A 15,142-nucleotide genomic window follows, 5' to 3' on the forward strand; every position below is an offset into this window, starting at 1 on the left:
ATCAGATTGCTCTGAGGTTGCTGGGAACTTCACCTCTGGAGGTGGTGTTACTGTCTTGTATATGCATTTATGTTCACAAAACAACATTTCTATGAGCTTTTTACAAACCTTGCCCCCAAGAAAGGATTGTTTTGTAATGCTTAAAGTGAAATCTTACATGGAATGCCAAAAAATAAAACAGAGATGAGATCGGCAACAGACGAAGCGGGAGACTCACGGCCACTCGGCCACTTCTTCTTCTTCTTGTGACCCTTTTAGCTTGCGTGCTGCTTTCAACATGATATTAAATTTATGTTTCCAATCCTTTATTGCCTGCTATAATGGATATCATATCTTAGCATTCATATACGCTCATGCCATGAGGATAACCTCGATTCCGTGGCACTGAGTGATAGTGAATTACTAATGAAATACCACGGTGTTTCATTAGTAATTCACTATCACTTACCACGGTATTTCATTAGTAATTCACTATCACTCAGTGCCACGGAGTCAAGGTTATCCTCATGGCATGAGTGTATATGAATGCTAAGATATGATATCCATTATAGCAGGCAATAGAGGAGTGAAAACATAAATTTAATATTGTGTTGAAAGCAACACACAAGGCTAAAAGGGTCACAAGAAGAAGAAGAAGAAGCAGCCGAGTCACAGTGAGTCTCCACCTCGTCTGTGGCCAATCTCATCTCTGCTTTATTTTTTGGCATTCCATGTAAGATTTCACTTTATGCATTACAAAACAATCCTTTCTTTGGGGCAAGGTTTGTAAAAAGCTAATAGAAATATATGTAATTTTTTTTTTTAACCCATGTGGTATGTTGGGAACCAGCCCAGAATGCATCCTCCCCTATTTCCATTATTTCCTAGGGGAAAATTACGTCTGCTTAACGAATTTTCACTCTACGAACCGCTTTGACACCCCCTATCCTGTTCGTTAAGCAGAGTATTGCTGTTCCTGTGTCGATCTTTCTATTTCATGATGTACAGTAAGTGCTCATTATACGGTAGCTCTTTATATGGTAAATTCACAATTATGGTATTAGGAAATTGCTACCCTCGATTTAATATACGGTAAGAAAAATTCACAGATACGGTATCCGCTCATGTCATCCGAGAGGGCCCAGTTCAGGGGAGCAGGGGTGATGACGTCATCCACGCCACACCTCCCTGCCACTCACAGTACTGACTTTAACTTGACTGCCATTGGAGCCTGTTATCTCTTCCCCTCCCCCTTTAACTGCATTACATATTACTTACATGCATTACTAATTACATGAAAAAATGAAATATTAAAGGGTCTATTATAAGCACAAATATATTCGTTCGGTATACGGTAATTTAGATTTGCGGTAAGGTTTTCAGGGACGTACATGCACCGTATAACGAGAACTTGCTGTACTTGCTGCCAGAAATTGAAATGTGTTAGTGGTCTTCTTATGTAAGTGCTGATGATAGATTCTTATACCTTTGTGGGCATTCATTCTTACCGTTTAGGCAGTGTCCAGGGTTTGTTGCTTTGATGTGTACTTCTGTATTAAAAGACTTGTTCAGTTGCTTCATGAGGATGTTGAGGAAAGGCATGGTGTCATTAACCCTGCTCTCTGTGGTAAAGTTGAGGCTGGATGCTTGCTGGAGGTGGTGTTTTAGTAGTTTGGCGTCATCTTGGGTCTTCGTTTTCATGAATATGTCGTTGATGTATCTGCAGTTCATGCCCGGTTTTTCTATCTCATTGAAGACGTCTTCTTCTATGCACCCCATGAAGAAGTTGGCTAGTAAGATTCCAAGGGTGAGCCCATGGCAACTCCATCAATCTGGCAGTACCTGTTTCCTCTGGGACAAGTGAATGGCACTTCCTTGGTACAGCATTCCAAAAGTCCACATAGCACTGACTTGGGCACATTGAGGTTGGGGATGGAGTTGACCTCGTCATTTAATGTGTCTACCACAACGACTCCATCCTTGACCTCGATGTACCTGAGTCATTTTTGGAATGCTGTACCAAGGAAGTGCCATTCACTTGCACCAGAGGAAACAAGTACTGCCAGATTGATGGAGTTGCTATGGGCTCACCCCTTGGAGTCTTACTAGCTAACTACTTCATGGGGTGCATAGCAGGTGTATTGATATGTGGAGGAGGTACAGTATGGGGATGGACTGGCAGAGCTTCTTAGCATAACAATCAGGACCAATGGAAGGGAAAAAAGGAGTATCATAGTTGCATCTGTGACACCAAAGACTAATACATGGAGGCTTGATGTACATAAAGAAATGCAAAGGGAAGTGCTAAATTGCCTGGACAATATGTTAAGGAAGAACAGAAGAGTGCTAGTTCAGGGAAATTTAAACTGCAAACATGTAAATTGGGAAGAAATGGATACAAGCTGGATGCTGGGGGGAAGAAGTGTTACAACTGGCAATGATAAACACATTGGACCAATGGGTGAAGGACTATGCAAAATATATAGAGAGGAAGAAGAACCATCATTGCTGGATTTGGATTTCACAAATAAAACTGGGGACTTGTCCAAACATCAAATATCATTGCCCAATGGGAAAAAAAGATCATGTGGTCCTAGAAGTTGATTTAGATGATCAGGAAATTTTAAAAAGTAATGAGGAACACAAGCAATAAAGACAAAATCACGCCAAGTCAATTTCTGGGGGATTAAGAAGCTACTTTGGTAGTACTGAGTGGAAGGAAAATGTGCAAGGCAATTCAAGAAAAACATGACATATTCCTAGACAAATATAATGAAGGAGTAGAGATATGTTACCAAATACAGAGTAAAATAGAGCAAACACACATGGTATAATGCTAAATGTGCAAAGGTATAAAGTGTAAGAATGAAGCGTGAGAAAAAATAAGGAAGGATCGGAATCAAGCAAACAGCAAGCAGTATAAAGAGGCATGGAACGAATACATTAGGATAAGAACGGAGGAGGAGAGAAATTTTGAAAAGGATGTAGTGAGGTGATGTGAAAAGGAACCCAAGCTTTTTTATTAGTTTATAAATTAAAAAAAGGACAAACAGAGACCATCACAAAGTTAATTAAGAGAAACAGGATAAATGAAACACCGAAAGAAATGAGTAAACTTATGAAACTTATGAATGAGAGCTTTAAATCAGTATTTTATGAAGAGGGAGAGTTCATAGAGCCAAGCAGCCAAGTGACACAAGAAGGATTAAGAGATGTCGTGGTAGAAGAATAGAAAATTAGTGAATAACTACTAAAGGTGGATGTTAGAATGGCAGTGGGGCCAGTTGGAGGGTCAGGATGGGCAGTGAGAGAATGTAGAGAACAACTGATGGAACCTATTTGGGATGTAAACAATATCTCTCTAATGGAAGGGAAAGTTCCAATGGAGTGGAAAAGAACAAATATTTTCCCATTATACAAAGGAGGAAAATAACTGAGTCACTAACTAGTGTTGTGGGAAAGATTTGTGAAACTGGGGCCACCATGGTACAGTGGAACCATGCGTGCTTTGGAGTCCGAGGGGTCTCCAGGCGCACAGGTTCAAATCCTGTCCATGGTCCGAGTGTAGGTTGGGCTTCCTCACTCGGGGCACGGTTGCCTAATGGGTGGGCTTTGAGATAGAAGGTACCCCAAAAAATATCCCTTTTTGGCAACTGTGGTGGTACAGTGGAACCATGCATGCTTTGGGATCTGACGGGTCTCCAAGCGCAGGGGTCTCCTCACTCGGGCACGGTTTCATAGTGGGTGGGCTTTGAGATAGGAGGTACCCCATAAAGTATCCCCCTTAGCCCATGAATTTCCATGAAGACCCCACATGGTATAAATAAATAAATATATATATATATATATATATATATATATATATATATATATATATATATATATATATATATATATATATATATATATATATATATAATACTTAGAATATCTAGAGGGGAAGGAAATAATAACTCCTAATTTTGTTTCAGGAAAGGAAGATCATGTATAACAAATTTACTAAGCTTTCATACAAGAGTAACAGGTGAAGTATGGGAGAGATGGATGGGTTGACACAGTGCATCTAGATATTAAGAAGGCTTTTGACAGAGTACTACATAGAAGACTACTATGGAAAATAGAACACACGGGAGGAATACAGGGAAATATCTGACAGTGGATAACAGACTACCTAACAGATAGGAAAATGAGGAAAATGATAAGATACCCCATCAAGCTGGAACACAGTTATCAATGTAGTTCTACAAGATTCGGTGCTGGCACCAATTATGTTCCAAGTATTAATTAGTTAATGATATACAAGAGGGTTTGAGTAGCTATATGAATTTGTTTGCAGATGATGCAAAGCTTTTGAGAGTAATAAGGAACATTTATGACTGCATGCAATTGCAGAAGGATGTTGACAAGATCTGGAACTGGAGCCAAAAGTGGAAATTAGAGTATTGAAGATCTTTTGGGTGAATTTATGGATGTATTTTCTGATATTCCAGGTCACTGCACTACCTTGGAACATGACATCACCCTTACCATCACCAATCGAGTGCAGAGTAAGGTATATCCCATCCCTATTCATCTCCAGTCATCTTTCAGACAGGAAGTTAAGACACTCTTTCAACAGGGGATTATTCAACGTTCATCCTCTCCCCACTGTTCTCCTGTTGTAATGGTAAGGAAATCAGACAAGTCCTACCATATGACCATTGAGTACCGTCAGCTAAACTCCATCACTGTTTTCCATGCAGAACACACTGACAACATTATTGAAGACTTACATAAATTCTCAGGATCCAAGTATTTCAGCGAGTTAGATCTGTGTAAGGCTTATTACCAAGTACCTCTTACCGACAGGGCCAAAGCTGTCACTGCTTTTCCAACCCACCTTGGGTTAATGGAGTTTCATCATATGTCCTTCGGTCTCTCTACTGCCTGTGCTACCTAAAGTCTGTCCGTTTTGATTATCTCAGAGCAAACTGTGTGTTCAGTTGGCAGCCCTGCCTCACCTCTGCTATCGCTCAGCTCTGCTGAGACACAGATTCATTAACAAACATTTATATTTACTGCTTCATCCCAGGATGTAAATGAAATTTGTGTAACTTGTGTTGTTACTGAGTAAAGTGAATAAATATAAATGTTTGTTAATGAATCTGCGTCTCAGCGGGGCTGAGCGAGAGCAGAGGTGAGGCAGGGCTGCCAACCAAACACACACTTTGCTCTGAGATAATCAAAACGGACAGACTATACATTTGCCTCATGCACCTCGTACTCGCTGGACTCTCCAATGTCTCCTTTTATTTTGAAAATATTTTTGTTTATTCAAAGGACTGGCCTACACATTTTCAAGCTTTGCGAGGTATTCTTCAATGGCTGAGAGAACATCATCTCACCACTAAGCCATCTAAGTGTCATTTTGGCGTCTCCTCCATCCACTACCTCGGATTTATCATCAACGGGACAAACCTTCGCCCTCAACATGACAAGACGAAGGATATCTCTACCATGCTTCTACCTGCCAGCAAAAAGCTTCTCAAAGCTTTCCTTGGACTGGTATCATTTTATTGCATGTTTGTTCCTCAGGCAGCTGAATACACCGGGCCCCTATCCGATCTTCTCAAGAAGGCTGTTCCCGAACCCTTGGTCTGGAGTGAAGATTTGTTGGTGCAGTGTGAAGACTTAAAGAACCAGTTGGTCCGCCCACCAGTTCTCCATCTGCAAAACCGCGGCCGTCGTAATACTCACAGGCCAGACGGTTATTCCATTTAAATCTTCGTTACGCGCCAAAAGAAGGGTAACCCAGCCCTACTCAGTATGCGCTGCGCTGTGAGAGGGTGAGGTCGTCGCTGTGTTTTCGCGCAATAATTTTCAAATTTATTCCAGTAAATAGATGTAGTGCCACAGTGAGACCTGCACACACCAGATATATTGTGTTTAAGACTGTGAGTTTGATCTGTTTGATCTGCTGCAGTCTCTGACGAGACAGCCAGACGTTACCCTACAGAGCCAGCTCAGAGCTCATTATTTCTGATCTTCGGATAAGCCTGAGACCAGGCACACACCACACACTGGGACAACAAGGTCACAACTCCTCGATTTACATCTCGTACCTACTCACTGCTTGGTGAACAGGGGCTACATGTGAAAGGAGACACACCCAAATATCTCCACCCAGCTGGGGAATCGAACCCTGGTCCTCTGGCTTGTGAAGCCAGCGCTCTAACCACTGAGCTACCGGTGTGTGAATGTATGCGTAAATGTGTGTGTATGTCTGTAACATGCATATGGGTGTGAGACGCGTGTGTCCCGGTCTGGTAAACGTGTATCGTGTATGTATTTACCTATTTGTATTTACCTATTTGTGTATTACAGGGCCCGAGCTAAGCTCTCTGTGTCCTGTCTCCTTGTCCATTCTTGTCATATCTCTCTTTCATCTGATTGACACACACCGCGTCAACGACATGACTGCTCAGTTTATTCCACTTATCAATGCTACGATGCGGGAAACTGTATTTTCTCACGTCATTTAGACAGATGTCCTTTATTAGCTTTTTTCCATGTCCTCGGAGATAATTACTTGTGGTCACCTTTATCAACTCTCTATCCAGTATGTCAATCTTGTTCACCAATTTATACATAGTTATCATATCTCCTCTTGTTCTTCTCTCTTCTAATGTGGTCAGCCCCAGCTTCCTCAGTCTTTCCTCATAGTCTAACTCCCTGAGTCCTGGTACCATCCTTGTTGCCAGCCTTTGTACCCTTTCTACCTTCTTCACATTTTTCTTCATATGTGGTGACCAGACACATGCTGCATATTCTAGCTGGGGTCTTATTAAGGTACATAATATCTTCTTCATCATTCCTTCATCTAGGTAGTGGAATGCAAGGCCAATATTTTGAAGCATGTTGTATGTTTTCCAAAAAATCTTGTTAATGTGTTTCTCCGGTGACAAAGTGTTTTGCACGGTTACTCCTAAGTCTTTCTCCTCATTGGTCTCTTTAATTTTCTCATCACCCAGTCTGTAATCCCAGTTTGGTCTGTATCTACTTCTTCCCATTTTCATAACATGGGTCTTGTCTATATTAAATTCCATCTGCCACTCTTTACTCAACTCATATATTTTATCAAGATCTTCCTGTAACTTGTTACAATCTTCCACATTCTTTACTCTCCTCATAATTTTAGTATCGTCCACAAACATGTTCATATAACTGTCAATTCCTACTGGCATATCATTAACATAAATAAAAAACATGATGGGACCCAGCACTGACCCTTGTGGAACTCCACTGGTTACCTTCTTCCACTTGGACTTCCTTCCTCTCACCACTGTTCTCATTTCTCTTCCCATTAAGTCATTTTCCATCCATTTTGCTAGTTTATCATTTACTCCTCCAGTCATCTTTAGTTTCCACATCAGTCTATTGTGTGGTACTTTATCAAAGGCCTTTCTCAAGTCCAGGTAGATAGCATCCACTTATCCCTCTCTATGTTGCAGTATGTCAGTCACTCTTGAATAAAAACATAATAAATTGGATACACACGATCTTCCTTTTCTGAAACCAAACTGCCTTTCACTCAGAATGTTTTCACTTTCTAGATACTCACTCCACTTAGCTTTAATTACTTCTTCACATATGTATATGTCATACACTGTGTGTACCCTGTACCCACAATCATAGGCACATACAACACCAGTATAGAGTTCTATAAGCATTGGGCACATAGTATACACGATAGGGTACAATTCACCCGATCTCAACACACACACACACATACACACCTCACACACACGCGCACCTCTGCTCTTAGACACATTATGGTGTCTGCAGGTCACACTGTGGCACTACAACTATATTTGTATGGTGATATACTACCGCAGTGATGATTGATAATGCCACAGACTTGTTCAGTGCCTTACTGCCGAGGAAACTACAAGGCAGGGCCAAAAGTGAACGTCTTCCAGTTCCCGAAGGATGAGGCCCTCAAGAAGAAGTGGATTGCCGCCATCAGAAGAGAAGGGTTCACACCAACAAACAACAGCAGAGTAAGTAACCACTGTTAATTAGCATTAAGTAAAATTTCACTATATACTCCTATAATCAAGTGAAAAAAACAACAACTCAGAGGTGTCAAACTCAACCGCATCACACCATACACCACATTATGCCACACCAGACAAAGCAGCATATCACACTACATCACACCTGGTCACATTATAAATCATATAACAATCACATTCAGGCACATAACACAATGACACATGAAACCATATTTTATGTTAGGTACACACAACAACATAACTCATGTCACACAGTTCTATTACACCACACATCACAACTAATCATATAGATGGGTACGTACCTGTAATAACTCGTGTTGCAGTGAGTCATATCACACCAAGACACACTACAACCAGGCTGTGATTCTTTCATCAAAATGATAAGAAAGATATGATACTGTAGTTATTAAGTGAGGGATGGCATGGCTGGCTGGGAGGGAGCGGTGGTTACCGCGCGCCTCTGCCGGTGCCCTTCCTCTGTGACGTCACGAGAGGGTTGCCACGGCCTGAGTAACGACAGCCACGGCCAAACCCAGATCTCGTCTTCGTTCTGAGAACTGATGCCTCTAGCTACAGGATTGGAGCCATCCTTCTGCAGTACTACAATGACTGTCCCCATCCTGTTGCCAACGCCAGCCGGAAGGTACTCGACCGTGAAACCTGGTACTCCACCATTGAACGTGAGTGCCTTGCAGTCATCTTTGCCATCAACAGGTTTGATTTCTACCTTCGCGGTGAGGGAGATATGCCGTGCCAGCTTTTCCACCTTTCCTAAACTACCTTGCCTTGGTAGTTACTATACCCTCTGCCGGCTTCGTTATACCCCCCAGGCCGGCCCTTGTTAAGTTTGGAGCTCTGGTACCATGAGGCTTCGATACCACGAGGCTTTGCTATTGGCCTTGGCTCCTCCCTTTCTGAGGCTACAATTGGATCCGGGTTTTGAAGCCAGGACAGACACCAGCACACCATCCCTTGGTGAACACCTTGCCTCTCTTCAAGCTGGTTCCTCGTCTCACTGGAAAAGCAGCCGGCCTGGGCTCCTGCTGCTTCTCTCCATACCTCCACCTGCTACCACTGTCGTCTCCCTGCCGCACTCCAGCTTCTGGACTTCACCTCCTGGTTTGTTGCTGAGTGGATCTTCACCAGTGCACCCAACCCCGGTGACTCAGCACGCCGTCTCCTTGCACATGACAGCAGTGATTCAGTTTATCATATTGTCTCTTTAATGTTAATACACTCGTTCTGTTTTGTATTGTTTTCCTTTTCCAAAGGGCTAGTCCAATTATTCCTGGCTTAACATCCTATATTTTGAAGGTGAGAGATCGTGGCCTCCCGTTTTCCCTCACATCTACAAAAATGAACAATATGGAGCTTCCTGATAGGATCGACTTACTGGAGAGGGACAGAAGGGACACAAAAGGACATGGATTAGAATTCAGAAAAGACAACTAGAGAAGAGACTTCAAGAAAAACAGCTTCCCCCATAGAGTGATAGATATATGGAACGGACTGGACAGAGAGGTGGTGGGTGCAAAGTCTATACACGACTTTAAGAGAAAATTAGACACTGAGATACAGAGACGGGACAACACGAGCATAGGCTTCCCTCCTGTAAAATGCAACTAGGTAAATACACACACACACACTGTCAAGAAGCCGTTCTGAAGAGACGTATGAAAACAGTTCCCAGGGGAAGCACTTCTGCAGATGTTGCAGCCTGACTCAGATGTATGTACAGGAGTTAGGGGGCCATAGGGTTCTCCTGTCTCCAAAATAAATAAGATTTGGATACTGTATAGAATGGAAAAATGGAGAGAGAGGCTGAGCTAGGTGGTGCTACCAAATGAATGGGACCAAAACAAATGCCATATTTTGAAAACCAAAGGATTATCGAAAAACCGGTTTGCCTGAAGAGACTGGGTGATGATAATATAGACAAGGATTTTTCTGGATTTAGAGAGGAAAGAGGTAATATGAAGAGGCTGATAAATGAGGAAAGGGAGATAAGATACTTGAAGGAAGTGATGTCAAGTATGATGGAAAAACAAGATATGCAAGTTGATAAAAGAAAACACTGAACTAAAAGTGAGATTAGAGGAATGTGAGAAAGTAAAAGAAATAAATAGAGAGATGAAAGAGGAGATAAAGAAACAAAATGATATACTGAAGGCTACATGTGTTGTGACTATGAAGACTCCTTAAGGAACCTACAGAAAAAAGAAATACAGGATGGGGAGGATAAAGTAGAGAATGGAATGAGTGAAAGCAAATTGGAGGAATTACAAAATGCCTGGAAAAAGGAACAGGAAGAGGAAAACGTTAAATTCTCAGAGGTAGTAAGAAAGCAAATTCATAAAAGACAAAGGACACTGTCATACAAGTAATTAAGTAGAAAGAAGATCTAGTGAGGGATATACTGAATAAAAGGAAATATTTCTTAATTTTTGGGATGAAGAAAAAAAATCCTAACTAGTTCATGAGAGAGCGAGAAGAGAGAGAATCAGCCAAAACTGTTATTAAACAGGTCCAGGACAGCACACAGGAGTTGGACCAGGAAGTGGAGGAAGTGATTGATTAGGTTGGAAAGATTTAGTGAAGGGGGTAAGAGAGCAATGAAAGTGAGAAGAGAATTGTAGATGGTGGTGGAGGAAATTATGGAAAGAAAAAGGGAAACTGGCTGATAAAACTGAATTTAAGGATACATGTATAAAAAGAGATATGAACCTGGAAGAGAGGGAGAAGGAGAAAGTGCTAAGAAATGAAGCTAAGGAAAAAAATGAGAAAAGGATGGAGATCGAGAAAAAGAATTCCTACTGGAGGGTTCTAGATATGAGACTAAAGAAGTGGTATCTACGGAAGAAGGAGGAGGTCATAGAAGAGGCAAAAAATTAAGAGTGACTTACATTAATATAGATGAGTGTTATCCAGTGTGTTGGAGGTTAGAGAGTATTTGAAAGAAAAAAGACTGGATGTAATGTGCATAGTAGAAACAAGACTAAAAGAGGAGATCCATGTTAGCCTTAGGAAAGAGGGTTATAATAGCTGGAGAAGAGACAGGAAGGGAAAAGGGGGAGATGGTGTGCTAATAATGGTTTGTGATAATATATGTATGGAGGAAGTGCAAATAGTGATGGTATGGTGGAAGTAATGGGAGTAACAATCAAAAGAGAGGAATTGAAAAAAAGGAAAATCATAGTTACAAATGTGCCACCTAAGACAAATACATGGGGAACTGAGGAACATAAGAATATGCAGAGGTGATTAAGTGCCTACATAATATGATAAGAAGAGATGGAAGAATATCATTAGTAGGAGATTTTAACTGTAAAAGAGTAAACTGGAGAGAGATGGAACTAATGGATAATGCTGGATCGTGGAGCAAGAAGGTATTACAGTTGACTATGGTAAATACAATGGATCAATGGGTGGAAGAATCAACATGGTACAGAGGGGAAAAAGAACCATTGTTGCTTGACCTAGTAGTCACAAAGAAGCTAGAGACCCTTCCCAGCATACAATACCTTAGTCCAATGGGAAGATGTGATCATGTAACATCAGAGTTGGAAATGCAGGAAAAGGATGAGATAAGATACTGAGAAGACTAAAAAAAGGGGCCGCTGTGGTACAGTGAAACCATACGTGCTTTGGGGTCCGAGGGGTCTCCAAGAGCACGGGTTCGAATCCTGTCCACGATTCCTCACTCAGGGCAACGGTTTCCTAGCTGGTGGGCTTTGAGATAGGAGGCACCCTAAAAAGTATCCCCTTTAGCCCATAAATTCCTGTGAAAAGCCCACATGGTATTAATGATAAAAAAAAAGATTAAATTATACAAGAGCAGATTTTGAAAAGTTAAGGAAAATTTTTGCTGCTATTCAATGGAGGAACATTATGAATGGAAGGAAAATACAAGGGAAATATGAAATATTCCTACAGAAATATAATGAAGGAGTGGAGAAATATGTACCTATCTATTGAGTAAAGAAAAGTATACGTGCTTGGTACAATGCCAGATGTATAAAAAGCTAAAAAGGCAAAAGATAAAGCTTGGAAGAAACCCAAGAAGCAGAGAAATGAAAATAACAGACAGCAGTATAAGGATGCGAGAAATTAATATATTAGAGCAAGGAGAGAGGAAGAAAGCTTTTCTACAAATTTACAAATGGTAAAATGAAGAATAAGGAAACAATAGAGAAATAATTAAAGGAAGGAAGACATACCAAACAGAAAAGGAAATAAGTGAAATAATGAATGAGAGCTTCAAAAACTATGTTCACTGAATAAGAGGATTTTGCAGAACCAAATAGGACATTGCATTCCTGACGATTGCAGGAAATCATAGTGCGAAAAGAAGATATTGTAAGATTACTAGATAATTTGAATGTCAGAAAAGCAATGGGGCCGGATGGTGTATCAGGCTGGGTGCTAAAAGAATGAAAAGAGCAGCTGTTAGATCCAATTTGGGAAATGGTTACAAGTTCATTAAAAAAGGGAAAGTACCACTAGAATGGAAGAGAGCCAACATAATCCCATTATTCAAAGGAAGAAAGTCAACTGAGCCATTAAATTACAGACCGGTGTCACTTACAAGTGTTGTGGGGAAGATATGTTATAAAAAAAAATGGGTTAAATATTTGGAAGAAGAACAAGTTATATTAAACAGACAATTTCGGTTCAGGACAGAAAGGCCGTGTATGTCGAACTTAAGTTTCTACTTGAGTAATAGAAGGACTTGAAATAAGAGGTGGATGAGTGGACACAGTATACTTGGACATAAAAAAGGCTTTTGATAAAGTTCCTCATAGCAGACTACTTTGGAAGTAAAGTAAAGTACCAAGTGGAGTGTCACAAGGGTCAGTGTTAGACCCCATTATGTTCCAGGTATATGTAAATGACATACAAAATGTGGTTACCAGTTATATTAATTTGTTTGCTGACAATGCAAAATTGCTAAGAGTAATCAAAACCTAAGATGACTGTTTGCTGCTGCATGAAGATATAAACAAAATTTATGAGTGGAGTAAGAAGTGGAAATTAGAGTTTAATGCTAAGAAATGTCACATAATGGAACTAGGAAAGAGTAAGGGAAGACTGGTATGGAAGTATCTGATGGGAGATGAACAAAATAATAAAGACTAAAAGAGGAAAAAAATATGGGAGTGATTATATAGGAAAATCTTAACCCCATAAAACACATAAGATATTTGGATTAGCATATAAATGTTGACTAATATTAGAGTGGCATTTCAATTCATGGACAAAGATATGATGAAAAAAAATCACAAGCATGATACATCCCAAGCTGGAATATGCATCAGTGGTGTGGTCATTAAGCTCTAAAAAAGAGGTATAAGAAGATTAGAAGGATTTCAGAAGATAGCTACAAAGATGGTGCTGGAACTAAAGGACCTAACATGAAGAAAGGCTGAAGGAAATGGGACTGCCAACCTTACAAGATATAAGAGAACAAGGAGGCTTAATAACAATGTATAAAATAATAAACAATAAAGATAGACAAGGAAGAGCTAATGATGGTGACAGAAGAAGCTAGAAGGACAAGAGGACATATAAAGAAAATTAGGACGAGGCTGTGTTTGAAGGATATTTGAAAATAGTTTTTCACATAGAACAGTGGAAAAGTGGAATGCACTAAGTGATGAAGTTGCTACAGCACATAATTTGCATAACTTTAAAGAAAAATTGGATAAATGAAGACATGGAGACAGGACACTATGAGCCCCACTCAAACCCTGTACAATACAACTAGGTAAATACAAGCAAAAAAATCAGTAAACTGCTGGATGGGATGGACGTGAGGAAAGCAATGGGCCTGATGGAGTGTCAGGATGGACACTAAGGGAATGTAGAGACCAACTGGTGGAACCAATCTGGCATGTGATCGACGGCTCTCTGATGGAAGGGAAGGTACCAAGGGAGTGGAAAAGAACAAAAATAGTCCCAATATAATTATAAAGTAAAAAGATTGAACCCCTAAATTATAGATCAGTGTCACTGACTAATGTTGTGGGAAAGATCTGTGAAGTTGTAATTAAACAAAAATGGTTAGAATATCTGGAGGAAAATTAAATAGTAAAAAACTCACAATACAGCTTCAGAAAAAGATCATGCATAACAAATTTACTAAGCTTTTATATAAGAGTAATAGATGAAGTACAAGGAAGAGATGGATGGGTTGACACCCTGTATTCGGACATTAAAAAGACCTTTGATAGAGAACCATATAGAAGACTCCTATAGAAAATGGAACACATCACTGGAATAAAGGGAAATATCTTAGAATGGATGACAGACAACCTAACAGATAGGGAAATGAGGATAATGATAAGAGAAACCCCATGTAGTTGGAGCAGTCACTAGTGGCATACCACAGGGTTCTGTGCTGGCACCAATTATGTTCCAAGTATATATTAACGATGTGCAAGAGGGTCTGAGAAGTTACATAAATTTGTTTGCAGATGATACAAAACTATTGAGAGTAGTAAGGAACATTGAAAACTGTACAGAATTGTAGAAAGATCTCAACAAGATCTGGAAGAGGAGCCAAGAGTGGAAATTAGACTTTAATACCAAGAAATGCCATGTAATGGAAATGAGTAAAAATAATAAAAGACCTACATGGAAATATAAAATGGGAGAAGAGATTATAATGATATGTAGTGAAGAAAAAGATCTGGGAGTGATTATACAAGACACCCTGACTCCAGAAAGACTTATGAATGGGTTATTTGCTTCAACATACAGGACACTAACTAACATCAGGGTGCTGTTTCATTACATGGACAAGGGCATGATGGAAAGATTATAACCACTATGTTAAGATCTAGACTAGAATATGCAGCAGTGGTGTGGTCACCATATAAGGAGAAACACATCAAGAGAATAGAAAGAAACCAAAGAACTGCTACAAAGATAGTGCCAGAAATAAAGCATCTTCCTTATAAAGAAAGACTGAAGGAAATGGAACTACCATCTCTGAAGGACAGATGGGAAAGAGATCTAATAATGATGTATAAGTTAGCATAGTGGGTTGGTTGGTGAGCATGGGATTGGACAGATGTCCATGCATTGGTTTGAATTACACCATGTATCAC

Source organism: Portunus trituberculatus, chromosome 12 (genome assembly GCF_017591435.1).
Source record: "Portunus trituberculatus isolate SZX2019 chromosome 12, ASM1759143v1, whole genome shotgun sequence".
Classification (NCBI taxonomy): domain Eukaryota; kingdom Metazoa; phylum Arthropoda; class Malacostraca; order Decapoda; family Portunidae; genus Portunus; species Portunus trituberculatus.